This window comes from Siphateles boraxobius, unplaced genomic scaffold (genome assembly GCF_051911475.1).
Source record: "Siphateles boraxobius isolate OS27281-9 unplaced genomic scaffold, OSU_SipBor_1 100, whole genome shotgun sequence".
In the NCBI taxonomy this organism is placed as follows: domain Eukaryota; kingdom Metazoa; phylum Chordata; class Actinopteri; order Cypriniformes; family Leuciscidae; genus Siphateles; species Siphateles boraxobius.
This window is the reverse complement of record NW_027508701.1, coordinates 982298-1005768: the sequence shown is the minus strand read 5'-3', so window position 1 is coordinate 1005768 and position 23471 is coordinate 982298. Positions and strand designations below refer to the sequence as shown.

Below are 23471 nucleotides of genomic sequence, written 5' to 3'. Positions count from 1 at the left end.
ATTGCCCTTGAGTTTACAATTGCAATCAGTACTGTCTATTGGCAGAAGTGACATAACAAAGTTTCAAAGAAACAGAACTCTAGCACACCAGAATTCATTTTCTGCATTGGCCGGGAATCGGACCCGGGTCTCCCGCGTGGCAGGCGAGAATTCTACCACTGAACCACCAATGCTCAAGGTGACGTGACACCTATGCTCACAGGCAGTGAGGGTATGCCTCCTGGTAATAGATGGGAGACGAGGAACACATTGATCTTGAGTAAAAACACATTTTCGAGGGGCACATAACAAGGGGCTGCACAAGGTTGACAAGATTTTTAATGGATTGTTATTGCCCTTGAGTTTACAATTGCAATCAGTACTGTCTATTGGCAGAAGTGACATAACAAAGTTTCAAAGAAACAGAACTCTAGCACACCAGAATTAATTTTCTGCATTGGCCGGGAATCGGACCCGGGTCTGCCGCGTGGGAAGCGAGAATTCTACCACTGAACCACCAATGCTCTAGGTGACGTGACACCTATGCTCACAGGGAGTGAGGGTATGCCTCCTGGTAAGATTTTTAATGGATTGTTATTGCCCTTGAGTTTACAATTGCAATCAGTACTGTCTATTGGCAGAAGTGACATAACAAAGTTTCAAAGAAACAGAACTCTAGCACACCAGAATTAATTTTCTGCATTGGCCGGGAATCGGACCCGGGTCTCCCGCGTGGCAGGCGAGAATTCTACCACTGAACCACCAATGCTCAAGGTGATGTGACACCTATGCTCACAGGCAGTGAGGGTATGCCTCCTGGTAATAGATGGGAGACGAGGAACACATTGATCTTGAGTAAAAACACATTTTCGAGGGGCACATAACAAGGGGCTGCACAAGGTTGACAAGATTTTTAATGGATTGTTATTGCCCTTGAGTTTACAATTGCAATCAGTACTGTCTATTGGCAGAAGTGACATAACAAAGTTTCAAAGAAACAGAACTCTAGCACACTTGGGAAGCGAGAATTCTACCACTGAACCACCAATGCTCTAGGTGACGTGACACCTATGCTCACAGGGAGTCAGGGTATGCTTCCTGGTAAGAGATGGGAGACGAGGAACACTTATTGATCTGGTGTAAAAACACATTTTCGAGGGGCACATAATATGGGGCTGCACAAGGTTGACAAGATTTTTAATGGATTGTTATTGCCCTTGAGTTTACAATTGCAATCAGTACTGTCTATTGGCAGAAGTGACATAACAAAGTTTCAAAGAAACAGAACTCTAGACACCAGAATTCATCTTCTGCATTGGCCGGGAATCGGACCCGGGTCTCCCGCGTGGCAGGCGAGAATTCTACCACTGAACCACCAATGCTCAAGGTGATGTGACACCTATGCTCACAGGGAGTGAGGGTATGCCTCCTGGTAAGATTTTTAATGGATTGTTATTGCCCTTGAGTTTACAATTGCAATCAGTACTGTCTATTGGCAGAAGTGACATAACAAAGTTTCAAAGAAACAGAACTCTAGCACACCAGAATTAATTTTCTGCATTGGCCGGGAATCGGACCCGGGTCTCCCGCGTGGCAGGCGAGAATTCTACCACTGAACCACCAATGCTCAAGGTGACGTGACCCCTATGCTCACAGGCAGTGAGGGTATGCCTCCTGGTAATAGATGGGAGACGAGGAACACATTGATCTTGAGTAAAAACACATTTTCGAGGGGCACATAACAAGGGGCTGCACAAGGTTGACAAGATTTTTAATGGATTGTTATTGCCCTTGAGTTTACAATTGCAATCAGTACTGTCTATTGGCAGAAGTGACATAACAAAGTTTCAAAGAAACAGAACTCTAGCACACCAGAATTAATTTTCTGCATTGGCCGGGAATCGGACCCGGTTCTCCCGCGTGGGAAGCGAGAATTCTACCACTGAACCACCAATGCTCTAGGTGACGTGACACCTATGCTCACAGGGAGTGAGGGTATGCCTCCTGGTAAGATTTTTAATGGATTGTTATTGCCCTTGAGTTTACAATTGCAATCAGTACTGTCTATTGGCAGAAGTGACATAACAAAGTTTCAAAGAAACAGAACTCTAGCACACCAGAATTCATTTTCTGCATTGGCCGGGAATCGGACCCGGGTCTCCCGCGTGGCAGGCGAGAATTCTACCACTGAACCACCAATGCTCAAGGTGACGTGACACCTATGCTCACAGGCAGTGAGGGTATGCCTCCTGGTAATAGATGGGAGACGAGGAACACATTGATCTTGAGTAAAAACACATTTTCGAGGGGCACATAACAAGGGGCTGCACAAGGTTGACAAGATTTTTAATGGATTGTTATTGCCCTTGAGTTTACAATTGCAATCAGTACTGTCTATTGGCAGAAGTGACATAACAAAGTTTCAAAGAAACAGAACTCTAGCACACCAGAATTAATTTTCTGCATTGGCCGGGAATCGGACCCGGGTCTCCCGCGTGGGAAGCGAGAATTCTACCACTGAACCACCAATGCTCTAGGTGACGTGACACCTATGCTCACAGGGAGTGAGGGTATGCCTCCTGGTAAGATTTTTAATGGATTGTTATTGCCCTTGAGTTTACAATTGCAATCAGTACTGTCTATTGGCAGAAGTGACATAACAAAGTTTCAAAGAAACAGAACTCTAGCACACCAGAATTAATTTTCTGCATTGGCCGGGAATCGGACCCGGGTCTCCCGCGTGGGAAGCGAGAATTCTACCACTGAACCACCAATGCTCTAGGTGACGTGACACCTATGCTCACAGGGAGTGAGGGTATGCCTCCTGGTAAGATTTTTAATGGATTGTTATTGCCCTTGAGTTTACAATTGCAATCAGTACTGTCTATTGGCAGAAGTGACATAACAAAGTTTCAAAGAAACAGAACTCTAGCACACCAGAATTCATTTTCTGCATTGGCCGGGAATCGGACCCGGGTCTCCCGCTTGGGAAGCGAGAATTCTACCACTGAACCACCAATGCTCGAGGTGACGTGACACCTATGCTCACAGGCAGTGAGGGTATGCCTCCTGGTAATAGATGGGAGACGAGGAACACATTGATCTTGAGTAAAAACACATTTTCGAGGGGCACATAACAAGGGGCTGCACAAGGTTGACAAGATTTTTAATGGATTGTTATTGCCCTTGAGTTTACAATTGCAATCAGTACTGTCTATTGGCAGAAGTGACATAACAAAGTTTCAAAGAAACAGAACTCTAGCACACCAGAATTAATTTTCTGCATTGGCCGGGAATCGGACCCGGGTCTCCCGCGTGGGAAGCGAGAATTCTACCACTGAACCACCAATGCTCTAGGTGACGTGACACCTATGCTCACAGGGAGTGAGGGTATGCCTCCTGGTAAGATTTTTAATGGATTGTTATTGCCCTTGAGTTTACAATTGCAATCAGTACTGTCTATTGGCAGAAGTGACATAACAAAGTTTCAAAGAAACAGAACTCTAGCACACCAGAATTAATTTTCTGCATTGGCCGGGAATCGGACCCGGGTCTCCCGCGTGGCAGGCGAGAATTCTACCACTGAACCACCAATGCTCTAGGTGACGTGACACCTATGCTCACAGGGAGTGAGGGTATGCCTCCTGGTAAGATTTTTAATGGATTGTTATTGCCCTTGAGTTTACAATTGCAATCAGTACTGTCTATTGGCAGAAGTGACATAACAAAGTTTCAAAGAAACAGAACTCTAGCACACCAGAATTAATTTTCTGCATTGGCCGGGAATCGGACCCGGGTCTCCCGCGTGGCAGGCGAGAATTCTACCACTGAACCACCAATGCTCAAGGTGATGTGACACCTATGCTCACAGGCAGTGAGGGTATGCCTCCTGGTAATAGATGGGAGACGAGGAACACATTGATCTTGAGTAAAAACACATTTTCGAGGGGCACATAACAAGGGGCTGCACAAGGTTGACAAGATTTTTAATGGATTGTTATTGCCCTTGAGTTTACAATTGCAATCAGTACTGTCTATTGGCAGAAGTGACATAACAAAGTTTCAAAGAAACAGAACTCTAGCACACCAGAATTAATTTTCTGCATTGGCCGGGAATCGGACCCGGGTCTCCCGCGTGGCAGGCGAGAATTCTACCACTGAACCACCAATGCTCAAGGTGACGTGACCCCTATGTTCACAGGCAGTGAGGGTATGCCTCCTGGTAATAGATGGGAGACGAGGAACACATTGATCTTGAGTAAAAACACATTTTCGAGGGGCACATAACAAGGGGCTGCACAAGGTTGACAAGATTTTTAATGGATTGTTATTGCCCTTGAGTTTACAATTGCAATCAGTACTGTCTATTGGCAGAAGTGACATAACAAAGTTTCAAAGAAACAGAACTCTAGCACACCAGAATTAATTTTCTGCATTGGCCGGGAATCGGACCCGGTTCTCCCGCGTGGGAAGCGAGAATTCTACCACTGAACCACCAATGCTCTAGGTGACGTGACACCTATGCTCACAGGGAGTGAGGGTATGCCTCCTGGTAAGATTTTTAATGGATTGTTATTGCCCTTGAGTTTACAATTGCAATCAGTACTGTCTATTGGCAGAAGTGACATAACAAAGTTTCAAAGAAACAGAACTCTAGCACACCAGAATTCATTTTCTGCATTGGCCGGGAATCGGACCCGGGTCTCCCGCGTGGCAGGCGAGAATTCTACCACTGAACCACCAATGCTCAAGGTGACGTGACACCTATGCTCACAGGCAGTGAGGGTATGCCTCCTGGTAATAGATGGGAGACGAGGAACACATTGATCTTGAGTAAAAACACATTTTCGAGGGGCACATAACAAGGGGCTGCACAAGGTTGACAAGATTTTTAATGGATTGTTATTGCCCTTGAGTTTACAATTGCAATCAGTACTGTCTATTGGCAGAAGTGACATAACAAAGTTTCAAAGAAACAGAACTCTAGCACACCAGAATTAATTTTCTGCATTGGCCGGGAATCGGACCCGGGTCTGCCGCGTGGGAAGCGAGAATTCTACCACTGAACCACCAATGCTCTAGGTGACGTGACACCTATGCTCACAGGGAGTGAGGGTATGCCTCCTGGTAAGATTTTTAATGGATTGTTATTGCCCTTGAGTTTACAATTGCAATCAGTACTGTCTATTGGCAGAAGTGACATAACAAAGTTTCAAAGAAACAGAACTCTAGCACACCAGAATTAATTTTCTGCATTGGCCGGGAATCGGACCCGGGTCTCCCGCGTGGCAGGCGAGAATTCTACCACTGAACCACCAATGCTCAAGGTGATGTGACACCTATGCTCACAGGCAGTGAGGGTATGCCTCCTGGTAATAGATGGGAGACGAGGAACACATTGATCTTGAGTAAAAACACATTTTCGAGGGGCACATAACAAGGGGCTGCACAAGGTTGACAAGATTTTTAATGGATTGTTATTGCCCTTGAGTTTACAATTGCAATCAGTACTGTCTATTGGCAGAAGTGACATAACAAAGTTTCAAAGAAACAGAACTCTAGCACACTTGGGAAGCGAGAATTCTACCACTGAACCACCAATGCTCTAGGTGACGTGACACCTATGCTCACAGGGAGTCAGGGTATGCTTCCTGGTAAGAGATGGGAGACGAGGAACACTTATTGATCTGGTGTAAAAACACATTTTCGAGGGGCACATAATATGGGGCTGCACAAGGTTGACAAGATTTTTAATGGATTGTTATTGCCCTTGAGTTTACAATTGCAATCAGTACTGTCTATTGGCAGAAGTGACATAACAAAGTTTCAAAGAAACAGAACTCTAGACACCAGAATTCATCTTCTGCATTGGCCGGGAATCGGACCCGGGTCTCCCGCGTGGCAGGCGAGAATTCTACCACTGAACCACCAATGCTCAAGGTGATGTGACACCTATGCTCACAGGGAGTGAGGGTATGCCTCCTGGTAAGATTTTTAATGGATTGTTATTGCCCTTGAGTTTACAATTGCAATCAGTACTGTCTATTGGCAGAAGTGACATAACAAAGTTTCAAAGAAACAGAACTCTAGCACACCAGAATTAATTTTCTGCATTGGCCGGGAATCGGACCCGGGTCTCCCGCGTGGCAGGCGAGAATTCTACCACTGAACCACCAATGCTCAAGGTGACGTGACCCCTATGCTCACAGCTAGTGAGGGTATGCCTCCTGGTAATAGATGGGAGACGAGGAACACATTGATCTTGAGTAAAAACACATTTTCGAGGGGCACATAACAAGGGGCTGCACAAGGTTGACAAGATTTTTAATGGATTGTTATTGCCCTTGAGTTTACAATTGCAATCAGTACTGTCTATTGGCAGAAGTGACATAACAAAGTTTCAAAGAAACAGAACTCTAGCACACCAGAATTAATTTTCTGCATTGGCCGGGAATCGGACCCGGTTCTCCCGCGTGGGAAGCGAGAATTCTACCACTGAACCACCAATGCTCTAGGTGACGTGACACCTATGCTCACAGGGAGTGAGGGTATGCCTCCTGGTAAGATTTTTAATGGATTGTTATTGCCCTTGAGTTTACAATTGCAATCAGTACTGTCTATTGGCAGAAGTGACATAACAAAGTTTCAAAGAAACAGAACTCTAGCACACCAGAATTCATTTTCTGCATTGGCCGGGAATCGGACCCGGGTCTCCCGCGTGGCAGGCGAGAATTCTACCACTGAACCACCAATGCTCAAGGTGACGTGACACCTATGCTCACAGGCAGTGAGGGTATGCCTCCTGGTAATAGATGGGAGACGAGGAACACATTGATCTTGAGTAAAAACACATTTTCGAGGGGCACATAACAAGGGGCTGCACAAGGTTGACAAGATTTTTAATGGATTGTTATTGCCCTTGAGTTTACAATTGCAATCAGTACTGTCTATTGGCAGAAGTGACATAACAAAGTTTCAAAGAAACAGAACTCTAGCACACCAGAATTAATTTTCTGCATTGGCCGGGAATCGGACCCGGGTCTCCCGCGTGGGAAGCGAGAATTCTACCACTGAACCACCAATGCTCTAGGTGACGTGACACCTATGCTCACAGGGAGTGAGGGTATGCCTCCTGGTAAGATTTTTAATGGATTGTTATTGCCCTTGAGTTTACAATTGCAATCAGTACTGTCTATTGGCAGAAGTGACATAACAAAGTTTCAAAGAAACAGAACTCTAGCACACCAGAATTAATTTTCTGCATTGGCCGGGAATCGGACCCGGGTCTCCCGCGTGGGAAGCGAGAATTCTACCACTGAACCACCAATGCTCTAGGTGACGTGACACCTATGCTCACAGGGAGTGAGGGTATGCCTCCTGGTAAGATTTTTAATGGATTGTTATTGCCCTTGAGTTTACAATTGCAATCAGTACTGTCTATTGGCAGAAGTGACATAACAAAGTTTCAAAGAAACAGAACTCTAGCACACCAGAATTAATTTTCTGCATTGGCCGGGAATCGGACCCGGGTCTCCCGCGTGGCAGGCGAGAATTCTACCACTGAACCACCAATGCTCAAGGTGATGTGACACCTATGCTCACAGGCAGTGAGGGTATGCCTCCTGGTAATAGATGGGAGACGAGGAACACATTGATCTTGAGTAAAAACACATTTTCGAGGGGCACATAACAAGGGGCTGCACAAGGTTGACAAGATTTTTAATGGATTGTTATTGCCCTTGAGTTTACAATTGCAATCAGTACTGTCTATTGGCAGAAGTGACATAACAAAGTTTCAAAGAAACAGAACTCTAGCACACCAGAATTAATTTTCTGCATTGGCCGGGAATCGGACCCGGGTCTCCCGCGTGGCAGGCGAGAATTCTACCACTGAACCACCAATGCTCAAGGTGACGTGACCCCTATGCTCACAGGCAGTGAGGGTATGCCTCCTGGTAATAGATGGGAGACGAGGAACACATTGATCTTGAGTAAAAACACATTTTCAAGGGGCACATAACAAGGGGCTGCACAAGGTTGACAAGATTTTTAATGGATTGTTATTGCCCTTGAGTTTACAATTGCAATCAGTACTGTCTATTGGCAGAAGTGACATAACAAAGTTTCAAAGAAACAGAACTCTAGCACACCAGAATTAATTTTCTGCATTGGCCGGGAATCGGACCCGGTTCTCCCGCGTGGGAAGCGAGAATTCTACCACTGAACCACCAATGCTCTAGGTGACGTGACACCTATGCTCACAGGGAGTGAGGGTATGCCTCCTGGTAAGATTTTTAATGGATTGTTATTGCCCTTGAGTTTACAATTGCAATCAGTACTGTCTATTGGCAGAAGTGACATAACAAAGTTTCAAAGAAACAGAACTCTAGCACACCAGAATTCATTTTCTGCATTGGCCGGGAATCGGACCCGGGTCTCCCGCGTGGCAGGCGAGAATTCTACCACTGAACCACCAATGCTCAAGGTGACGTGACACCTATGCTCACAGGCAGTGAGGGTATGCCTCCTGGTAATAGATGGGAGACGAGGAACACATTGATCTTGAGTAAAAACACATTTTCGAGGGGCACATAACAAGGGGCTGCACAAGGTTGACAAGATTTTTAATGGATTGTTATTGCCCTTGAGTTTACAATTGCAATCAGTACTGTCTATTGGCAGAAGTGACATAACAAAGTTTCAAAGAAACAGAACTCTAGCACACCAGAATTAATTTTCTGCATTGGCCGGGAATCGGACCCGGGTCTGCCGCGTGGGAAGCGAGAATTCTACCACTGAACCACCAATGCTCTAGGTGACGTGACACCTATGCTCACAGGGAGTGAGGGTATGCCTCCTGGTAAGATTTTTAATGGATTGTTATTGCCCTTGAGTTTACAATTGCAATCAGTACTGTCTATTGGCAGAAGTGACATAACAAAGTTTCAAAGAAACAGAACTCTAGCACACCAGAATTAATTTTCTGCATTGGCCGGGAATCGGACCCGGGTCTCCCGCGTGGCAGGCGAGAATTCTACCACTGAACCACCAATGCTCAAGGTGATGTGACACCTATGCTCACAGGCAGTGAGGGTATGCCTCCTGGTAATAGATGGGAGACGAGGAACACATTGATCTTGAGTAAAAACACATTTTCGAGGGGCACATAACAAGGGGCTGCACAAGGTTGACAAGATTTTTAATGGATTGTTATTGCCCTTGAGTTTACAATTGCAATCAGTACTGTCTATTGGCAGAAGTGACATAACAAAGTTTCAAAGAAACAGAACTCTAGCACACTTGGGAAGCGAGAATTCTACCACTGAACCACCAATGCTCTAGGTGACGTGACACCTATGCTCACAGGGAGTCAGGGTATGCTTCCTGGTAAGAGATGGGAGACGAGGAACACTTATTGATCTGGTGTAAAAACACATTTTCGAGGGGCACATAATAAGGGGCTGCACAAGGTTGACAAGATTTTTAATGGATTGTTATTGCCCTTGAGTTTACAATTGCAATCAGTACTGTCTATTGGCAGAAGTGACATAACAAAGTTTCAAAGAAACAGAACTCTAGACACCAGAATTCATCTTCTGCATTGGCCGGGAATCGGACCCGGGTCTCCCGCGTGGCAGGCGAGAATTCTACCACTGAACCACCAATGCTCAAGGTGATGTGACACCTATGCTCACAGGGAGTGAGGGTATGCCTCCTGGTAAGATTTTTAATGGATTGTTATTGCCCTTGAGTTTACAATTGCAATCAGTACTGTCTATTGGCAGAAGTGACATAACAAAGTTTCAAAGAAACAGAACTCTAGCACACCAGAATTAATTTTCTGCATTGGCCGGGAATCGGACCCGGGTCTCCCGCGTGGCAGGCGAGAATTCTACCACTGAACCACCAATGCTCAAGGTGACGTGACCCCTATGCTCACAGGCAGTGAGGGTATGCCTCCTGGTAATAGATGGGAGACGAGGAACACATTGATCTTGAGTAAAAACACATTTTCGAGGGGCACATAACAAGGGGCTGCACAAGGTTGACAAGATTTTTAATGGATTGTTATTGCCCTTGAGTTTACAATTGCAATCAGTACTGTCTATTGGCAGAAGTGACATAACAAAGTTTCAAAGAAACAGAACTCTAGCACACCAGAATTAATTTTCTGCATTGGCCGGGAATCGGACCCGGTTCTCCCGCGTGGGAAGCGAGAATTCTACCACTGAACCACCAATGCTCTAGGTGACGTGACACCTATGCTCACAGGGAGTGAGGGTATGCCTCCTGGTAAGATTTTTAATGGATTGTTATTGCCCTTGAGTTTACAATTGCAATCAGTACTGTCTATTGGCAGAAGTGACATAACAAAGTTTCAAAGAAACAGAACTCTAGCACACCAGAATTAATTTTCTGCATTGGCCGGGAATCGGACCCGGGTCTCCCGCGTGGGAAGCGAGAATTCTACCACTGAACCACCAATGCTCTAGGTGACGTGACACCTATGCTCACAGGGAGTGAGGGTATGCCTCCTGGTAAGATTTTTAATGGATTGTTATTGCCCTTGAGTTTACAATTGCAATCAGTACTGTCTATTGGCAGAAGTGACATAACAAAGTTTCAAAGAAACAGAACTCTAGCACACCAGAATTAATTTTCTGCATTGGCCGGGAATCGGACCCGGGTCTGCCGCGTGGGAAGCGAGAATTCTACCACTGAACCACCAATGCTCTAGGTGACGTGACACCTATGCTCACAGGGAGTGAGGGTATGCCTCCTGGTAAGATTTTTAATGGATTGTTATTGCCCTTGAGTTTACAATTGCAATCAGTACTGTCTATTGGCAGAAGTGACATAACAAAGTTTCAAAGAAACAGAACTCTAGACACCAGAATTCATCTTCTGCATTGGCCGGGAATCGGACCCGGGTCTCCCGCGTGGCAGGCGAGAATTCTACCACTGAACCACCAATGCTCAAGGTGATGTGACACCTATGCTCACAGGGAGTGAGGGTATGCCTCCTGGTAAGATTTTTAATGGATTGTTATTGCCCTTGAGTTTACAATTGCAATCAGTACTGTCTATTGGCAGAAGTGACATAACAAAGTTTCAAAGAAACAGAACTCTAGCACACCAGAATTAATTTTCTGCATTGGCCGGGAATCGGACCCGGGTCTCCCGCGTGGCAGGCGAGAATTCTACCACTGAACCACCAATGCTCAAGGTGACGTGACCCCTATGCTCACAGGCAGTGAGGGTATGCCTCCTGGTAATAGATGGGAGACGAGGAACACATTGATCTTGAGTAAAAACACATTTTCGAGGGGCACATAACAAGGGGCTGCACAAGGTTGACAAGATTTTTAATGGATTGTTATTGCCCTTGAGTTTACAATTGCAATCAGTACTGTCTATTGGCAGAAGTGACATAACAAAGTTTCAAAGAAACAGAACTCTAGCACACCAGAATTAATTTTCTGCATTGGCCGGGAATCGGACCCGGTTCTCCCGCGTGGGAAGCGAGAATTCTACCACTGAACCACCAATGCTCTAGGTGACGTGACACCTATGCTCACAGGGAGTGAGGGTATGCCTCCTGGTAAGATTTTTAATGGATTGTTATTGCCCTTGAGTTTACAATTGCAATCAGTACTGTCTATTGGCAGAAGTGACATAACAAAGTTTCAAAGAAACAGAACTCTAGCACACCAGAATTCATTTTCTGCATTGGCCGGGAATCGGACCCGGGTCTCCCGCGTGGCAGGCGAGAATTCTACCACTGAACCACCAATGCTCAAGGTGACGTGACACCTATGCTCACAGGCAGTGAGGGTATGCCTCCTGGTAATAGATGGGAGACGAGGAACACATTGATCTTGAGTAAAAACACATTTTCGAGGGGCACATAACAAGGGGCTGCACAAGGTTGACAAGATTTTTAATGGATTGTTATTGCCCTTGAGTTTACAATTGCAATCAGTACTGTCTATTGGCAGAAGTGACATAACAAAGTTTCAAAGAAACAGAACTCTAGCACACCAGAATTAATTTTCTGCATTGGCCGGGAATCGGACCCGGGTCTCCCGCGTGGGAAGCGAGAATTCTACCACTGAACCACCAATGCTCTAGGTGACGTGACACCTATGCTCACAGGGAGTGAGGGTATGCCTCCTGGTAAGATTTTTAATGGATTGTTATTGCCCTTGAGTTTACAATTGCAATCAGTACTGTCTATTGGCAGAAGTGACATAACAAAGTTTCAAAGAAACAGAACTCTAGCACACCAGAATTAATTTTCTGCATTGGCCGGGAATCGGACCCGGGTCTCCCGCGTGGGAAGCGAGAATTCTACCACTGAACCACCAATGCTCTAGGTGACGTGACACCTATGCTCACAGGGAGTGAGGGTATGCCTCCTGGTAAGATTTTTAATGGATTGTTATTGCCCTTGAGTTTACAATTGCAATCAGTACTGTCTATTGGCAGAAGTGACATAACAAAGTTTCAAAGAAACAGAACTCTAGCACACCAGAATTAATTTTCTGCATTGGCCGGGAATCGGACCCGGGTCTCCCGCGTGGCAGGCGAGAATTCTACCACTGAACCACCAATGCTCAAGGTGATGTGACACCTATGCTCACAGGCAGTGAGGGTATGCCTCCTGGTAATAGATGGGAGACGAGGAACACATTGATCTTGAGTAAAAACACATTTTCGAGGGGCACATAACAAGGGGCTGCACAAGGTTGACAAGATTTTTAATGGATTGTTATTGCCCTTGAGTTTACAATTGCAATCAGTACTGTCTATTGGCAGAAGTGACATAACAAAGTTTCAAAGAAACAGAACTCTAGCACACCAGAATTAATTTTCTGCATTGGCCGGGAATCGGACCCGGGTCTCCCGCGTGGCAGGCGAGAATTCTACCACTGAACCACCAATGCTCAAGGTGACGTGACCCCTATGCTCACAGGCAGTGAGGGTATGCCTCCTGGTAATAGATGGGAGACGAGGAACACATTGATCTTGAGTAAAAACACATTTTCAAGGGGCACATAACAAGGGGCTGCACAAGGTTGACAAGATTTTTAATGGATTGTTATTGCCCTTGAGTTTACAATTGCAATCAGTACTGTCTATTGGCAGAAGTGACATAACAAAGTTTCAAAGAAACAGAACTCTAGCACACCAGAATTAATTTTCTGCATTGGCCGGGAATCGGACCCGGTTCTCCCGCGTGGGAAGCGAGAATTCTACCACTGAACCACCAATGCTCTAGGTGACGTGACACCTATGCTCACAGGGAGTGAGGGTATGCCTCCTGGTAAGATTTTTAATGGATTGTTATTGCCCTTGAGTTTACAATTGCAATCAGTACTGTCTATTGGCAGAAGTGACATAACAAAGTTTCAAAGAAACAGAACTCTAGCACACCAGAATTCATTTTCTGCATTGGCCGGGAATCGGACCCGGGTCTCCCGCGTGGCAGGCGAGAATTCTACCACTGAACCACCAATGCTCAAGGTGACGTGACACCTATGCTCACAGGCAGTGAGGGTATGCCTCCTGGTAATAGATGGGAGACGAGGAACACATTGATCTTGAGTAAAAACACATTTTCGAGGGGCACATAACAAGGGGCTGCACAAGGTTGACAAGATTTTTAATGGATTGTTATTGCCCTTGAGTTTACAATTGCAATCAGTACTGTCTATTGGCAGAAGTGACATAACAAAGTTTCAAAGAAACAGAACTCTAGCACACCAGAATTAATTTTCTGCATTGGCCGGGAATCGGACCCGGGTCTGCCGCGTGGGAAGCGAGAATTCTACCACTGAACCACCAATGCTCTAGGTGACGTGACACCTATGCTCACAGGGAGTGAGGGTATGCCTCCTGGTAAGATTTTTAATGGATTGTTATTGCCCTTGAGTTTACAATTGCAATCAGTACTGTCTATTGGCAGAAGTGACATAACAAAGTTTCAAAGAAACAGAACTCTAGCACACCAGAATTAATTTTCTGCATTGGCCGGGAATCGGACCCGGGTCTCCCGCGTGGCAGGCGAGAATTCTACCACTGAACCACCAATGCTCAAGGTGATGTGACACCTATGCTCACAGGCAGTGAGGGTATGCCTCCTGGTAATAGATGGGAGACGAGGAACACATTGATCTTGAGTAAAAACACATTTTCGAGGGGCACATAACAAGGGGCTGCACAAGGTTGACAAGATTTTTAATGGATTGTTATTGCCCTTGAGTTTACAATTGCAATCAGTACTGTCTATTGGCAGAAGTGACATAACAAAGTTTCAAAGAAACAGAACTCTAGCACACTTGGGAAGCGAGAATTCTACCACTGAACCACCAATGCTCTAGGTGACGTGACACCTATGCTCACAGGGAGTCAGGGTATGCTTCCTGGTAAGAGATGGGAGACGAGGAACACTTATTGATCTGGTGTAAAAACACATTTTCGAGGGGCACATAATAAGGGGCTGCACAAGGTTGACAAGATTTTTAATGGATTGTTATTGCCCTTGAGTTTACAATTGCAATCAGTACTGTCTATTGGCAGAAGTGACATAACAAAGTTTCAAAGAAACAGAACTCTAGACACCAGAATTCATCTTCTGCATTGGCCGGGAATCGGACCCGGGTCTCCCGCGTGGCAGGCGAGAATTCTACCACTGAACCACCAATGCTCAAGGTGATGTGACACCTATGCTCACAGGGAGTGAGGGTATGCCTCCTGGTAAGATTTTTAATGGATTGTTATTGCCCTTGAGTTTACAATTGCAATCAGTACTGTCTATTGGCAGAAGTGACATAACAAAGTTTCAAAGAAACAGAACTCTAGCACACCAGAATTAATTTTCTGCATTGGCCGGGAATCGGACCCGGGTCTCCCGCGTGGCAGGCGAGAATTCTACCACTGAACCACCAATGCTCAAGGTGACGTGACCCCTATGCTCACAGGCAGTGAGGGTATGCCTCCTGGTAATAGATGGGAGACGAGGAACACATTGATCTTGAGTAAAAACACATTTTCGAGGGGCACATAACAAGGGGCTGCACAAGGTTGACAAGATTTTTAATGGATTGTTATTGCCCTTGAGTTTACAATTGCAATCAGTACTGTCTATTGGCAGAAGTGACATAACAAAGTTTCAAAGAAACAGAACTCTAGCACACCAGAATTAATTTTCTGCATTGGCCGGGAATCGGACCCGGTTCTCCCGCGTGGGAAGCGAGAATTCTACCACTGAACCACCAATGCTCTAGGTGACGTGACACCTATGCTCACAGGGAGTGAGGGTATGCCTCCTGGTAAGATTTTTAATGGATTGTTATTGCCCTTGAGTTTACAATTGCAATCAGTACTGTCTATTGGCAGAAGTGACATAACAAAGTTTCAAAGAAACAGAACTCTAGCACACCAGAATTAATTTTCTGCATTGGCCGGGAATCGGACCCGGGTCTCCCGCGTGGGAAGCGAGAATTCTACCACTGAACCACCAATGCTCTAGGTGACGTGACACCTATGCTCACAGGGAGTGAGGGTATGCCTCCTGGTAAGATTTTTAATGGATTGTTATTGCCCTTGAGTTTACAATTGCAATCAGTACTGTCTATTGGCAGAAGTGACATAACAAAGTTTCAAAGAAACAGAACTCTAGCACACCAGAATTAATTTTCTGCATTGGCCGGGAATCGGACCCGGGTCTGCCGCGTGGGAAGCGAGAATTCTACCACTGAACCACCAATGCTCTAGGTGACGTGACACCTATGCTCACAGGGAGTGAGGGTATGCCTCCTGGTAAGATTTTTAATGGATTGTTATTGCCCTTGAGTTTACAATTGCAATCAGTACTGTCTATTGGCAGAAGTGACATAACAAAGTTTCAAAGAAACAGAACTCTAGCACACCAGAATTAATTTTCTGCATTGGCCGGGAATCGGACCCGGGTCTCCCGCGTGGCAGGCGAGAATTCTACCACTGAACCACCAATGCTCAAGGTGATGTGACACCTATGCTCACAGGCAGTGAGGGTATGCCTCCTGGTAATAGATGGGAGACGAGGAACACATTGATCTTGAGTAAAAACACATTTTCGAGGGGCACATAACAAGGGGCTGCACAAGGTTGACAAGATTTTTAATGGATTGTTATTGCCCTTGAGTTTACAATTGCAATCAGTACTGTCTATTGGCAGAAGTGACATAACAAAGTTTCAAAGAAACAGAACTCTAGCACACTTGGGAAGCGAGAATTCTACCACTGAACCACCAATGCTCTAGGTGACGTGACACCTATGCTCACAGGGAGTCAGGGTATGCTTCCTGGTAAGAGATGGGAGACGAGGAACACTTATTGATCTGGTGTAAAAACACATTTTCGAGGGGCACATAATAAGGGGCTGCACAAGGTTGACAAGATTTTTAATGGATTGTTATTGCCCTTGAGTTTACAATTGCAATCAGTACTGTCTATTGGCAGAAGTGACATAACAAAGTTTCAAAGAAACAGAACTCTAGACACCAGAATTCATCTTCTGCATTGGCCGGGAATCGGACCCGGGTCTCCCGCGTGGCAGGCGAGAATTCTACCACTGAACCACCAATGCTCAAGGTGATGTGACACCTATGCTCACAGGGAGTGAGGGTATGCCTCCTGGTAAGATTTTTAATGGATTGTTATTGCCCTTGAGTTTACAATTGCAATCAGTACTGTCTATTGGCAGAAGTGACATAACAAAGTTTCAAAGAAACAGAACTCTAGCACACCAGAATTAATTTTCTGCATTGGCCGGGAATCGGACCCGGGTCTCCCGCGTGGCAGGCGAGAATTCTACCACTGAACCACCAATGCTCAAGGTGACGTGACCCCTATGCTCACAGGCAGTGAGGGTATGCCTCCTGGTAATAGATGGGAGACGAGGAACACATTGATCTTGAGTAAAAACACATTTTCGAGGGGCACATAACAAGGGGCTGCACAAGGTTGACAAGATTTTTAATGGATTGTTATTGCCCTTGAGTTTACAATTGCAATCAGTACTGTCTATTGGCAGAAGTGACATAACAAAGTTTCAAAGAAACAGAACTCTAGCACACCAGAATTAATTTTCTGCATTGGCCGGGAATCGGACCCGGTTCTCCCGCGTGGGAAGCGAGAATTCTACCACTGAACCACCAATGCTCTAGGTGACGTGACACCTATGCTCACAGGGAGTGAGGGTATGCCTCCTGGTAAGATTTTTAATGGATTGTTATTGCCCTTGAGTTTACAATTGCAATCAGTACTGTCTATTGGCAGAAGTGACATAACAAAGTTTCAAAGAAACAGAACTCTAGCACACCAGAATTAATTTTCTGCATTGGCCGGGAATCGGACCCGGGTCTCCCGCGTGGGAAGCGAGAATTCTACCACTGAACCACCAATGCTCTAGGTGACGTGACACCTATGCTCACAGGGAGTGAGGGTATGCCTCCTGGTAAGATTTTTAATGGATTGTTATTGCCCTTGAGTTTACAATTGCAATCAGTACTGTCTATTGGCAGAAGTGACATAACAAAGTTTCAAAGAAACAGAACTCTAGCACACCAGAATTAATTTTCTGCATTGGCCGGGAATCGGACCCGGGTCTCCCGCGTGGGAAGCGAGAATTCTACCACTGAACCACCAATGCTCTAGGTGACGTGACACCTATGCTCACAGGGAGTGAGGGTATGCCTCCTGGTAAGATTTTTAATGGATTGTTATTGCCCTTGAGTTTACAATTGCAATCAGTACTGTCTATTGGCAGAAGTGACATAACAAAGTTTCAAAGAAACAGAACTCTAGCACACCAGAATTAATTTTCTGCATTGGCCGGGAATCGGACCCGGGTCTCCCGCGTGGCAGGCAAGAATTCTACCACTGAACCACCAATGCTCAAGGTGACGTGACACCTATGCTCACAGGCAGTGAGGGTATGCCTCCTGGTAATAGATGGGAGACGAGGAACACATTGATCTTGAGTAAAAACACATTTTCGAGGGGCACATAACAAGGGGCTGCACAAGGTTGACAAGATTTTTAATGGATTGTTATTGCCCTTGAGTTTACAATTGCAATCAGTACTGTCTATTGGCAGAAGTGACATAACAAAGTTTCAAAGAAACAGAACTCTAGCACACCAGAATTAATTTTCTGCATTGGCCGGGAATCGGACCCGGGTCTCCCGCGTGGGAAGCGAGAATTCTACCACTGAACCACCAATGCTCTAGGTGACGTGACACCTATGCTCACAGGGAGTGAGGGTATGCCTCCTGGTAAGATTTTTAATGGATTGTTATTGCCCTTGAGTTTACAATTGCAATCAGTACTGTCTATTGGCAGAAGTGACATAACAAAGTTTCAAAGAAACAGAACTCTAGCACACCAGAATTCATTTTCTGCATTGGCCGGGAATCGGACCCGGGTCTCCCGCGTGGGAAGCGAGAATTCTACCACTGAACCACCAATGCTCTAGGTGACGTGACACCTATGCTCACAGGGAGTGAGGGTATGCCTCCTGGTAAGATTTTTAATGGATTGTTATTGCCCTTGAGTTTACAATTGCAATCAGTACTGTCTATTGGCAGAAGTGACATAACAAAGTTTCAAAGAAACAGAACTCTAGCACACCAGAATTAATTTTCTGCATTGGCCGGGAATCGGACCCGGGTCTCCCGCGTGGGAAGCGAGAATTCTACCACTGAACCACCAATGCTCTAGGTGATGTGACACCTATGCTCAAAGGGAGTCAGGGTATGCTTCCTGGTAAGAAATGGGAGACGAGGAACAAAGATCTGGTGTAAAAACACATTTTCGAGGGGCACATAATAAGGGGCTGCACAAGGTTGACAAGATTTTTAATGGATTGTTATTGCCCTTGAGTTTACAATTGCAATCAGTACTGTCTATTGGCAGAAGTGACATAACAAAGTTTCAAAGAAACAGAACTCTAGCACAGGGAGTGAGGGTATGCCTCCTGGTAAGATTTTTAATGGATTGTTATTGCCCTTGAGTTTACAATTGCAATCAGTACTGTCTATTGGCAGAAGTGACATAACAAAGTTTCAAAGAAACAGAACTCTAGCACACCAGAATTAATTTTCTGCATTGGCCGGGAATCGGACCCGGGTCTCCCGCGTGGCAGGCGAGAATTCTACCACTGAACCACCAATGCTCAAGGTGACGTGACACCTATGCTCACAGGCAGTGAGGGTATGCCTCCTGGTAATGGATGGGAGACGAGGAACACATTGATCTTGAGTAAAAACACATTTTCGAGGGGCACATAACAAGGGGCTGCACAAGGTTGACAAGATTTTTAATGGATTGTTATTGCCCTTGAGTTTACAATTGCAATCAGTACTGTCTATTGGCAGAAGTGACATAACAAAGTTTCAAAGAAACAGAACTCTAGCACACCAGAATTCATTTTCTGCATTGGCCGGGAATCGGACCCGGGTCTCCCGCGTGGCAGGCGAGAATTCTACCACTGAACCACCAATGCTCAAGGTGACGTGACACCTATGCTCACAGGCAGTGAGGGTATGCCTCCTGGTAATGGATGGGAGACGAGGAACACATTGATCTTGAGTAAAAACACATTTTCGAGGGGCACATAACAAGGGGCTGCACAAGGTTGACAAGATTTTTAATGGATTGTTATTGCCCTTGAGTTTACAATTGCAATCAGTACTGTCTATTGGCAGAAGTGACATAACAAAGTTTCAAAGAAACAGAACTCTAGCACACCAGAATTAATTTTCTGCATTGGCCGGGAATCGGACCCGGTTCTCCCGCGTGGGAAGCGAGAATTCTACCACTGAACCACCAATGCTCTAGGTGACGTGACACCTATGCTCACAGGGAGTGAGGGTATGCCTCCTGGTAAGATTTTTAATGGATTGTTATTGCCCTTGAGTTTACAATTGCAATCAGTACTGTCTATTGGCAGAAGTGACATAACAAAGTTTCAAAGAAACAGAACTCTAGCACACCAGAATTAATTTTCTGCATTGGCCGGGAATCGGACCCGGGTCTCCCGCGTGGGAAGCGAGAATTCTACCACTGAACCACCAATGCTCTAGGTGACGTGACACCTATGCTCACAGGGAGTGAGGGTATGCCTCCTGGTAAGATTTTTAATGGATTGTTATTGCCCTTGAGTTTACAATTGCAATCAGTACTGTCTATTGGCAGAAGTGACATAACAAAGTTTCAAAGAAACAGAACTCTAGCACACCAGAATTAATTTTCTGCATTGGCCGGGAATCGGACCCGGGTCTCCCGCGTGGGAAGCGAGAATTCTACCACTGAACCACCAATGCTCTAGGTGACGTGACACCTATGCTCACAGGGAGTGAGGGTATGCCTCCTGGTAAGATTTTTAATGGATTGTTATTGCCCTTGAGTTTACAATTGCAATCAGTACTGTCTATTGGCAGAAGTGACATAACAAAGTTTCAAAGAAACAGAACTCTAGCACACCAGAATTAATTTTCTGCATTGGCCGGGAATCGGACCCGGGTCTCCCGCGTGGCAGGCAAGAATTCTACCACTGAACCACCAATGCTCAAGGTGACGTGACACCTATGCTCACAGGCAGTGAGGGTATGCCTCCTGGTAATAGATGGGAGACGAGGAACACATTGATCTTGAGTAAAAACACATTTTCGAGGGGCACATAACAAGGGGCTGCACAAGGTTGACAAGATTTTTAATGGATTGTTATTGCCCTTGAGTTTACAATTGCAATCAGTACTGTCTATTGGCAGAAGTGACATAACAAAGTTTCAAAGAAACAGAACTCTAGCACACCAGAATTAATTTTCTGCATTGGCCGGGAATCGGACCCGGGTCTCCCGCGTGGGAAGCGAGAATTCTACCACTGAACCACCAATGCTCTAGGTGACGTGACACCTATGCTCACAGGGAGTGAGGGTATGCCTCCTGGTAAGATTTTTAATGGATTGTTATTGCCCTTGAGTTTACAATTGCAATCAGTACTGTCTATTGGCAGAAGTGACATAACAAAGTTTCAAAGAAACAGAACTCTAGCACACCAGAATTCATTTTCTGCATTGGCCGGGAATCGGACCCGGGTCTCCCGCGTGGGAAGCGAGAATTCTACCACTGAACCACCAATGCTCTAGGTGACGTGACACCTATGCTCACAGGGAGTGAGGGTATGCCTCCTGGTAAGATTTTTAATGGATTGTTATTGCCCTTGAGTTTACAATTGCAATCAGTACTGTCTATTGGCAGAAGTGACATAACAAAGTTTCAAAGAAACAGAACTCTAGCACACCAGAATTAATTTTCTGCATTGGCCGGGAATCGGACCCGGGTCTCCCGCGTGGGAAGCGAGAATTCTACCACTGAACCACCAATGCTCTAGGTGATGTGACACCTATGCTCACAGGGAGTGAGGGTATGCCTCCTGGTAAGATTTTTAATGGATTGTTATTGCCCTTGAGTTTACAATTGCAATCAGTACTGTCTATTGGCAGAAGTGACATAACAAAGTTTCAAAGAAACAGAACTCTAGCACACCAGAATTAATTTTCTGCATTGGCCGGGAATCGGACCCGGGTCTCCCGCGTGGGAAGCGAGAATTCTACCACTGAACCACCAATGCTCTAGGTGACGTGACACCTATGCTCACAGGGAGTGAGGGTATGCCTCCTGGTAAGATTTTTAATGGATTGTTATTGCCCTTGAGTTTACAATTGCAATCAGTACTGTCTATTGGCAGAAGTGACATAACAAAGTTTCAAAGAAACAGAACTCTAGCACACCAGAATTCATTTTCTGCATTGGCCGGGAATCGGACCCGGGTCTCCCGCGTGGCAGGCAAGAATTCTACCACTGAACCACCAATGCTCAAGGTGACGTGACACCTATGCTCACAGGCAGTGAGGGTATGCCTCCTGGTAATAGATGGGAGACGAGGAACACATTGATCTTGAGTAAAAACACATTTTCGAGGGGCACATAACAAGGGGCTGCACAAGGTTGACAAGATTTTTAATGGATTGTTATTGCCCTTGAGTTTACAATTGCAATCAGTACTGTCTATTGGCAGAAGTGACATAACAAAGTTTCAAAGAAACAGAACTCTAGCACACCAGAATTAATTTTCTGCATTGGCCGGGAATCGGACCCGGGTCTCCCGCGTGGGAAGCGAGAATTCTACCACTGAACCACCAATGCTCTAGGTGATGTGACACCTATGCTCAAAGGGAGTCAGGGTATGCTTCCTGGTAAGAAATGGGAGACGAGGAACAAAGATCTGGTGTAAAAACACATTTTCGAGGGGCACATAATAAGGGGCTGCACAAGGTTGACAAGATTTTTAATGGATTGTTATTGCCCTTGAGTTTACAATTGCAATCAGTACTGTCTATTGGCAGAAGTGACATAACAAAGTTTCAAAGAAACAGAACTCTAGCACAGGGAGTGAGGGTATGCCTCCTGGTAAGATTTTTAATGGATTGTTATTGCCCTTGAGTTTACAATTGCAATCAGTACTGTCTATTGGCAGAAGTGACATAACAAAGTTTCAAAGAAACAGAACTCTAGCACACCAGAATTCATTTTCTGCATTGGCCGGGAATCGGACCCGGGTCTCCCGCGTGGCAGGCGAGAATTCTACCACTGAACCACCAATGCTCAAGGTGACGTGACACCTATGCTCACAGGCAGTGAGGGTATGCCTCCTGGTAATGGATGGGAGACGAGGAACACATTGATCTTGAGTAAAAACACATTTTCGAGGGGCACATAACAAGGGGCTGCACAAGGTTGACAAGATTTTTAATGGATTGTTATTGCCCTTGAGTTTACAATTGCAATCAGTACTGTCTATTGGCAGAAGTGACATAACAAAGTTTCAAAGAAACAGAACTCTAGCACACCAGAATTAATTTTCTGCATTGGCCGGGAATCGGACCCGGGTCTCCCGCGTGGGAAGCGAGAATTCTACCACTGAACCACCAATGCTCTAGGTGACGTGACACCTATGCTCACAGGGAGTGAGGGTATGCCTCCTGGTAAGATTTTTAATGGATTGTTATTGCCCTTGAGTTTACAATTGCAATCAGTACTGTCTATTGGCAGAAGTGACATAACAAAGTTTCAAAGAAACAGAACTCTAGCACACCAGAATTAATTTTCTGCATTGGCCGGGAATCGGACCCGGGTCTCCCGCGTGGCAGGCAAGAATTCTACCACTGAACCACCAATGCTCAAGGTGACGTGACACCTATGCTCACAGGCAGTGAGGGTATGCCTCCTGGTAATAGATGGGAGACGAGGAACACATTGATCTTGAGTAAAAACACATTTTCGAGGGGCACATAACAAGGGGCTGCACAAGGTTGACAAGATTTTTAATGGATTGTTATTGCCCTTGAGTTTACAATTGCAATCAGTACTGTCTATTGGCA

At 45.5% G+C, this 23471-nt stretch overlaps 77 non-coding genes across 77 annotated transcripts; all 77 read right to left on the bottom strand.

Moving 5' to 3' along the window:
- Positions 1 to 102: 102 nt before the first annotated feature.
- Positions 103 to 173, bottom strand: trnag-gcc (transfer RNA glycine (anticodon GCC)). Its single transcript has one exon. It is a non-coding gene; the product is annotated as a tRNA-Gly (tRNA).
- A 259-nt stretch (positions 174 to 432) lies between these two features.
- On the bottom strand, positions 433 to 503 carry trnag-ccc (transfer RNA glycine (anticodon CCC)). The gene has a single exon. It is a non-coding gene; the product is annotated as a tRNA-Gly (tRNA).
- A 174-nt stretch (positions 504 to 677) lies between these two features.
- trnag-gcc (transfer RNA glycine (anticodon GCC)) lies at positions 678 to 748 on the bottom strand. Its single transcript has one exon. It is a non-coding gene; the product is annotated as a tRNA-Gly (tRNA).
- A 542-nt stretch (positions 749 to 1290) lies between these two features.
- On the bottom strand, positions 1291 to 1361 carry trnag-gcc (transfer RNA glycine (anticodon GCC)). The gene has a single exon. It is a non-coding gene; the product is annotated as a tRNA-Gly (tRNA).
- Positions 1362 to 1535: 174 nt separating this feature from the next.
- trnag-gcc (transfer RNA glycine (anticodon GCC)) lies at positions 1536 to 1606 on the bottom strand. The gene has a single exon. It is a non-coding gene; the product is annotated as a tRNA-Gly (tRNA).
- Positions 1607 to 1865: 259 nt separating this feature from the next.
- Positions 1866 to 1936, bottom strand: trnag-ccc (transfer RNA glycine (anticodon CCC)). The gene has a single exon. It is a non-coding gene; the product is annotated as a tRNA-Gly (tRNA).
- A 174-nt stretch (positions 1937 to 2110) lies between these two features.
- trnag-gcc (transfer RNA glycine (anticodon GCC)) lies at positions 2111 to 2181 on the bottom strand. The gene has a single exon. It is a non-coding gene; the product is annotated as a tRNA-Gly (tRNA).
- A 259-nt stretch (positions 2182 to 2440) lies between these two features.
- trnag-ccc (transfer RNA glycine (anticodon CCC)) lies at positions 2441 to 2511 on the bottom strand. The gene has a single exon. It is a non-coding gene; the product is annotated as a tRNA-Gly (tRNA).
- Positions 2512 to 2685: 174 nt separating this feature from the next.
- On the bottom strand, positions 2686 to 2756 carry trnag-ccc (transfer RNA glycine (anticodon CCC)). The gene has a single exon. It is a non-coding gene; the product is annotated as a tRNA-Gly (tRNA).
- A 174-nt stretch (positions 2757 to 2930) lies between these two features.
- On the bottom strand, positions 2931 to 3001 carry trnag-ccc (transfer RNA glycine (anticodon CCC)). The gene has a single exon. It is a non-coding gene; the product is annotated as a tRNA-Gly (tRNA).
- Positions 3002 to 3260: 259 nt separating this feature from the next.
- Positions 3261 to 3331, bottom strand: trnag-ccc (transfer RNA glycine (anticodon CCC)). Its single transcript has one exon. It is a non-coding gene; the product is annotated as a tRNA-Gly (tRNA).
- Positions 3332 to 3505: 174 nt separating this feature from the next.
- Positions 3506 to 3576, bottom strand: trnag-gcc (transfer RNA glycine (anticodon GCC)). The gene has a single exon. It is a non-coding gene; the product is annotated as a tRNA-Gly (tRNA).
- A 174-nt stretch (positions 3577 to 3750) lies between these two features.
- On the bottom strand, positions 3751 to 3821 carry trnag-gcc (transfer RNA glycine (anticodon GCC)). The gene has a single exon. It is a non-coding gene; the product is annotated as a tRNA-Gly (tRNA).
- A 259-nt stretch (positions 3822 to 4080) lies between these two features.
- On the bottom strand, positions 4081 to 4151 carry trnag-gcc (transfer RNA glycine (anticodon GCC)). The gene has a single exon. It is a non-coding gene; the product is annotated as a tRNA-Gly (tRNA).
- Positions 4152 to 4410: 259 nt separating this feature from the next.
- trnag-ccc (transfer RNA glycine (anticodon CCC)) lies at positions 4411 to 4481 on the bottom strand. Its single transcript has one exon. It is a non-coding gene; the product is annotated as a tRNA-Gly (tRNA).
- A 174-nt stretch (positions 4482 to 4655) lies between these two features.
- Positions 4656 to 4726, bottom strand: trnag-gcc (transfer RNA glycine (anticodon GCC)). The gene has a single exon. It is a non-coding gene; the product is annotated as a tRNA-Gly (tRNA).
- A 259-nt stretch (positions 4727 to 4985) lies between these two features.
- trnag-ccc (transfer RNA glycine (anticodon CCC)) lies at positions 4986 to 5056 on the bottom strand. Its single transcript has one exon. It is a non-coding gene; the product is annotated as a tRNA-Gly (tRNA).
- A 174-nt stretch (positions 5057 to 5230) lies between these two features.
- Positions 5231 to 5301, bottom strand: trnag-gcc (transfer RNA glycine (anticodon GCC)). The gene has a single exon. It is a non-coding gene; the product is annotated as a tRNA-Gly (tRNA).
- Positions 5302 to 5843: 542 nt separating this feature from the next.
- On the bottom strand, positions 5844 to 5914 carry trnag-gcc (transfer RNA glycine (anticodon GCC)). Its single transcript has one exon. It is a non-coding gene; the product is annotated as a tRNA-Gly (tRNA).
- Positions 5915 to 6088: 174 nt separating this feature from the next.
- trnag-gcc (transfer RNA glycine (anticodon GCC)) lies at positions 6089 to 6159 on the bottom strand. Its single transcript has one exon. It is a non-coding gene; the product is annotated as a tRNA-Gly (tRNA).
- Positions 6160 to 6418: 259 nt separating this feature from the next.
- On the bottom strand, positions 6419 to 6489 carry trnag-ccc (transfer RNA glycine (anticodon CCC)). Its single transcript has one exon. It is a non-coding gene; the product is annotated as a tRNA-Gly (tRNA).
- Positions 6490 to 6663: 174 nt separating this feature from the next.
- On the bottom strand, positions 6664 to 6734 carry trnag-gcc (transfer RNA glycine (anticodon GCC)). The gene has a single exon. It is a non-coding gene; the product is annotated as a tRNA-Gly (tRNA).
- Positions 6735 to 6993: 259 nt separating this feature from the next.
- Positions 6994 to 7064, bottom strand: trnag-ccc (transfer RNA glycine (anticodon CCC)). The gene has a single exon. It is a non-coding gene; the product is annotated as a tRNA-Gly (tRNA).
- A 174-nt stretch (positions 7065 to 7238) lies between these two features.
- On the bottom strand, positions 7239 to 7309 carry trnag-ccc (transfer RNA glycine (anticodon CCC)). Its single transcript has one exon. It is a non-coding gene; the product is annotated as a tRNA-Gly (tRNA).
- Positions 7310 to 7483: 174 nt separating this feature from the next.
- On the bottom strand, positions 7484 to 7554 carry trnag-gcc (transfer RNA glycine (anticodon GCC)). The gene has a single exon. It is a non-coding gene; the product is annotated as a tRNA-Gly (tRNA).
- Positions 7555 to 7813: 259 nt separating this feature from the next.
- trnag-gcc (transfer RNA glycine (anticodon GCC)) lies at positions 7814 to 7884 on the bottom strand. The gene has a single exon. It is a non-coding gene; the product is annotated as a tRNA-Gly (tRNA).
- Positions 7885 to 8143: 259 nt separating this feature from the next.
- Positions 8144 to 8214, bottom strand: trnag-ccc (transfer RNA glycine (anticodon CCC)). The gene has a single exon. It is a non-coding gene; the product is annotated as a tRNA-Gly (tRNA).
- A 174-nt stretch (positions 8215 to 8388) lies between these two features.
- On the bottom strand, positions 8389 to 8459 carry trnag-gcc (transfer RNA glycine (anticodon GCC)). Its single transcript has one exon. It is a non-coding gene; the product is annotated as a tRNA-Gly (tRNA).
- Positions 8460 to 8718: 259 nt separating this feature from the next.
- On the bottom strand, positions 8719 to 8789 carry trnag-ccc (transfer RNA glycine (anticodon CCC)). The gene has a single exon. It is a non-coding gene; the product is annotated as a tRNA-Gly (tRNA).
- Positions 8790 to 8963: 174 nt separating this feature from the next.
- trnag-gcc (transfer RNA glycine (anticodon GCC)) lies at positions 8964 to 9034 on the bottom strand. Its single transcript has one exon. It is a non-coding gene; the product is annotated as a tRNA-Gly (tRNA).
- A 542-nt stretch (positions 9035 to 9576) lies between these two features.
- trnag-gcc (transfer RNA glycine (anticodon GCC)) lies at positions 9577 to 9647 on the bottom strand. The gene has a single exon. It is a non-coding gene; the product is annotated as a tRNA-Gly (tRNA).
- A 174-nt stretch (positions 9648 to 9821) lies between these two features.
- On the bottom strand, positions 9822 to 9892 carry trnag-gcc (transfer RNA glycine (anticodon GCC)). The gene has a single exon. It is a non-coding gene; the product is annotated as a tRNA-Gly (tRNA).
- Positions 9893 to 10151: 259 nt separating this feature from the next.
- Positions 10152 to 10222, bottom strand: trnag-ccc (transfer RNA glycine (anticodon CCC)). The gene has a single exon. It is a non-coding gene; the product is annotated as a tRNA-Gly (tRNA).
- Positions 10223 to 10396: 174 nt separating this feature from the next.
- Positions 10397 to 10467, bottom strand: trnag-ccc (transfer RNA glycine (anticodon CCC)). The gene has a single exon. It is a non-coding gene; the product is annotated as a tRNA-Gly (tRNA).
- Positions 10468 to 10641: 174 nt separating this feature from the next.
- trnag-ccc (transfer RNA glycine (anticodon CCC)) lies at positions 10642 to 10712 on the bottom strand. The gene has a single exon. It is a non-coding gene; the product is annotated as a tRNA-Gly (tRNA).
- Positions 10713 to 10885: 173 nt separating this feature from the next.
- On the bottom strand, positions 10886 to 10956 carry trnag-gcc (transfer RNA glycine (anticodon GCC)). The gene has a single exon. It is a non-coding gene; the product is annotated as a tRNA-Gly (tRNA).
- Positions 10957 to 11130: 174 nt separating this feature from the next.
- On the bottom strand, positions 11131 to 11201 carry trnag-gcc (transfer RNA glycine (anticodon GCC)). The gene has a single exon. It is a non-coding gene; the product is annotated as a tRNA-Gly (tRNA).
- Positions 11202 to 11460: 259 nt separating this feature from the next.
- Positions 11461 to 11531, bottom strand: trnag-ccc (transfer RNA glycine (anticodon CCC)). Its single transcript has one exon. It is a non-coding gene; the product is annotated as a tRNA-Gly (tRNA).
- A 174-nt stretch (positions 11532 to 11705) lies between these two features.
- trnag-gcc (transfer RNA glycine (anticodon GCC)) lies at positions 11706 to 11776 on the bottom strand. Its single transcript has one exon. It is a non-coding gene; the product is annotated as a tRNA-Gly (tRNA).
- A 259-nt stretch (positions 11777 to 12035) lies between these two features.
- On the bottom strand, positions 12036 to 12106 carry trnag-ccc (transfer RNA glycine (anticodon CCC)). The gene has a single exon. It is a non-coding gene; the product is annotated as a tRNA-Gly (tRNA).
- A 174-nt stretch (positions 12107 to 12280) lies between these two features.
- trnag-ccc (transfer RNA glycine (anticodon CCC)) lies at positions 12281 to 12351 on the bottom strand. Its single transcript has one exon. It is a non-coding gene; the product is annotated as a tRNA-Gly (tRNA).
- Positions 12352 to 12525: 174 nt separating this feature from the next.
- trnag-gcc (transfer RNA glycine (anticodon GCC)) lies at positions 12526 to 12596 on the bottom strand. The gene has a single exon. It is a non-coding gene; the product is annotated as a tRNA-Gly (tRNA).
- Positions 12597 to 12855: 259 nt separating this feature from the next.
- Positions 12856 to 12926, bottom strand: trnag-gcc (transfer RNA glycine (anticodon GCC)). Its single transcript has one exon. It is a non-coding gene; the product is annotated as a tRNA-Gly (tRNA).
- Positions 12927 to 13185: 259 nt separating this feature from the next.
- On the bottom strand, positions 13186 to 13256 carry trnag-ccc (transfer RNA glycine (anticodon CCC)). Its single transcript has one exon. It is a non-coding gene; the product is annotated as a tRNA-Gly (tRNA).
- Positions 13257 to 13430: 174 nt separating this feature from the next.
- On the bottom strand, positions 13431 to 13501 carry trnag-gcc (transfer RNA glycine (anticodon GCC)). The gene has a single exon. It is a non-coding gene; the product is annotated as a tRNA-Gly (tRNA).
- A 259-nt stretch (positions 13502 to 13760) lies between these two features.
- Positions 13761 to 13831, bottom strand: trnag-ccc (transfer RNA glycine (anticodon CCC)). Its single transcript has one exon. It is a non-coding gene; the product is annotated as a tRNA-Gly (tRNA).
- Positions 13832 to 14005: 174 nt separating this feature from the next.
- On the bottom strand, positions 14006 to 14076 carry trnag-gcc (transfer RNA glycine (anticodon GCC)). Its single transcript has one exon. It is a non-coding gene; the product is annotated as a tRNA-Gly (tRNA).
- Positions 14077 to 14618: 542 nt separating this feature from the next.
- On the bottom strand, positions 14619 to 14689 carry trnag-gcc (transfer RNA glycine (anticodon GCC)). Its single transcript has one exon. It is a non-coding gene; the product is annotated as a tRNA-Gly (tRNA).
- A 174-nt stretch (positions 14690 to 14863) lies between these two features.
- Positions 14864 to 14934, bottom strand: trnag-gcc (transfer RNA glycine (anticodon GCC)). Its single transcript has one exon. It is a non-coding gene; the product is annotated as a tRNA-Gly (tRNA).
- A 259-nt stretch (positions 14935 to 15193) lies between these two features.
- On the bottom strand, positions 15194 to 15264 carry trnag-ccc (transfer RNA glycine (anticodon CCC)). The gene has a single exon. It is a non-coding gene; the product is annotated as a tRNA-Gly (tRNA).
- A 174-nt stretch (positions 15265 to 15438) lies between these two features.
- Positions 15439 to 15509, bottom strand: trnag-ccc (transfer RNA glycine (anticodon CCC)). The gene has a single exon. It is a non-coding gene; the product is annotated as a tRNA-Gly (tRNA).
- Positions 15510 to 15683: 174 nt separating this feature from the next.
- Positions 15684 to 15754, bottom strand: trnag-ccc (transfer RNA glycine (anticodon CCC)). The gene has a single exon. It is a non-coding gene; the product is annotated as a tRNA-Gly (tRNA).
- Positions 15755 to 15928: 174 nt separating this feature from the next.
- On the bottom strand, positions 15929 to 15999 carry trnag-gcc (transfer RNA glycine (anticodon GCC)). The gene has a single exon. It is a non-coding gene; the product is annotated as a tRNA-Gly (tRNA).
- A 542-nt stretch (positions 16000 to 16541) lies between these two features.
- trnag-gcc (transfer RNA glycine (anticodon GCC)) lies at positions 16542 to 16612 on the bottom strand. The gene has a single exon. It is a non-coding gene; the product is annotated as a tRNA-Gly (tRNA).
- Positions 16613 to 16786: 174 nt separating this feature from the next.
- On the bottom strand, positions 16787 to 16857 carry trnag-gcc (transfer RNA glycine (anticodon GCC)). The gene has a single exon. It is a non-coding gene; the product is annotated as a tRNA-Gly (tRNA).
- A 259-nt stretch (positions 16858 to 17116) lies between these two features.
- Positions 17117 to 17187, bottom strand: trnag-ccc (transfer RNA glycine (anticodon CCC)). Its single transcript has one exon. It is a non-coding gene; the product is annotated as a tRNA-Gly (tRNA).
- A 174-nt stretch (positions 17188 to 17361) lies between these two features.
- Positions 17362 to 17432, bottom strand: trnag-ccc (transfer RNA glycine (anticodon CCC)). The gene has a single exon. It is a non-coding gene; the product is annotated as a tRNA-Gly (tRNA).
- A 174-nt stretch (positions 17433 to 17606) lies between these two features.
- On the bottom strand, positions 17607 to 17677 carry trnag-ccc (transfer RNA glycine (anticodon CCC)). The gene has a single exon. It is a non-coding gene; the product is annotated as a tRNA-Gly (tRNA).
- Positions 17678 to 17851: 174 nt separating this feature from the next.
- On the bottom strand, positions 17852 to 17922 carry trnag-gcc (transfer RNA glycine (anticodon GCC)). The gene has a single exon. It is a non-coding gene; the product is annotated as a tRNA-Gly (tRNA).
- Positions 17923 to 18181: 259 nt separating this feature from the next.
- Positions 18182 to 18252, bottom strand: trnag-ccc (transfer RNA glycine (anticodon CCC)). Its single transcript has one exon. It is a non-coding gene; the product is annotated as a tRNA-Gly (tRNA).
- A 174-nt stretch (positions 18253 to 18426) lies between these two features.
- trnag-ccc (transfer RNA glycine (anticodon CCC)) lies at positions 18427 to 18497 on the bottom strand. The gene has a single exon. It is a non-coding gene; the product is annotated as a tRNA-Gly (tRNA).
- Positions 18498 to 18671: 174 nt separating this feature from the next.
- trnag-ccc (transfer RNA glycine (anticodon CCC)) lies at positions 18672 to 18742 on the bottom strand. The gene has a single exon. It is a non-coding gene; the product is annotated as a tRNA-Gly (tRNA).
- A 388-nt stretch (positions 18743 to 19130) lies between these two features.
- Positions 19131 to 19201, bottom strand: trnag-gcc (transfer RNA glycine (anticodon GCC)). Its single transcript has one exon. It is a non-coding gene; the product is annotated as a tRNA-Gly (tRNA).
- A 259-nt stretch (positions 19202 to 19460) lies between these two features.
- Positions 19461 to 19531, bottom strand: trnag-gcc (transfer RNA glycine (anticodon GCC)). The gene has a single exon. It is a non-coding gene; the product is annotated as a tRNA-Gly (tRNA).
- A 259-nt stretch (positions 19532 to 19790) lies between these two features.
- Positions 19791 to 19861, bottom strand: trnag-ccc (transfer RNA glycine (anticodon CCC)). Its single transcript has one exon. It is a non-coding gene; the product is annotated as a tRNA-Gly (tRNA).
- A 174-nt stretch (positions 19862 to 20035) lies between these two features.
- Positions 20036 to 20106, bottom strand: trnag-ccc (transfer RNA glycine (anticodon CCC)). Its single transcript has one exon. It is a non-coding gene; the product is annotated as a tRNA-Gly (tRNA).
- Positions 20107 to 20280: 174 nt separating this feature from the next.
- On the bottom strand, positions 20281 to 20351 carry trnag-ccc (transfer RNA glycine (anticodon CCC)). The gene has a single exon. It is a non-coding gene; the product is annotated as a tRNA-Gly (tRNA).
- Positions 20352 to 20525: 174 nt separating this feature from the next.
- Positions 20526 to 20596, bottom strand: trnag-gcc (transfer RNA glycine (anticodon GCC)). Its single transcript has one exon. It is a non-coding gene; the product is annotated as a tRNA-Gly (tRNA).
- Positions 20597 to 20855: 259 nt separating this feature from the next.
- On the bottom strand, positions 20856 to 20926 carry trnag-ccc (transfer RNA glycine (anticodon CCC)). The gene has a single exon. It is a non-coding gene; the product is annotated as a tRNA-Gly (tRNA).
- A 174-nt stretch (positions 20927 to 21100) lies between these two features.
- Positions 21101 to 21171, bottom strand: trnag-ccc (transfer RNA glycine (anticodon CCC)). Its single transcript has one exon. It is a non-coding gene; the product is annotated as a tRNA-Gly (tRNA).
- A 174-nt stretch (positions 21172 to 21345) lies between these two features.
- On the bottom strand, positions 21346 to 21416 carry trnag-ccc (transfer RNA glycine (anticodon CCC)). Its single transcript has one exon. It is a non-coding gene; the product is annotated as a tRNA-Gly (tRNA).
- A 174-nt stretch (positions 21417 to 21590) lies between these two features.
- Positions 21591 to 21661, bottom strand: trnag-ccc (transfer RNA glycine (anticodon CCC)). The gene has a single exon. It is a non-coding gene; the product is annotated as a tRNA-Gly (tRNA).
- Positions 21662 to 21835: 174 nt separating this feature from the next.
- trnag-gcc (transfer RNA glycine (anticodon GCC)) lies at positions 21836 to 21906 on the bottom strand. Its single transcript has one exon. It is a non-coding gene; the product is annotated as a tRNA-Gly (tRNA).
- A 259-nt stretch (positions 21907 to 22165) lies between these two features.
- On the bottom strand, positions 22166 to 22236 carry trnag-ccc (transfer RNA glycine (anticodon CCC)). Its single transcript has one exon. It is a non-coding gene; the product is annotated as a tRNA-Gly (tRNA).
- A 388-nt stretch (positions 22237 to 22624) lies between these two features.
- trnag-gcc (transfer RNA glycine (anticodon GCC)) lies at positions 22625 to 22695 on the bottom strand. The gene has a single exon. It is a non-coding gene; the product is annotated as a tRNA-Gly (tRNA).
- Positions 22696 to 22954: 259 nt separating this feature from the next.
- On the bottom strand, positions 22955 to 23025 carry trnag-ccc (transfer RNA glycine (anticodon CCC)). Its single transcript has one exon. It is a non-coding gene; the product is annotated as a tRNA-Gly (tRNA).
- A 174-nt stretch (positions 23026 to 23199) lies between these two features.
- trnag-gcc (transfer RNA glycine (anticodon GCC)) lies at positions 23200 to 23270 on the bottom strand. The gene has a single exon. It is a non-coding gene; the product is annotated as a tRNA-Gly (tRNA).
- Between the last annotated feature and the right edge of the window lie 201 nt (positions 23271 to 23471).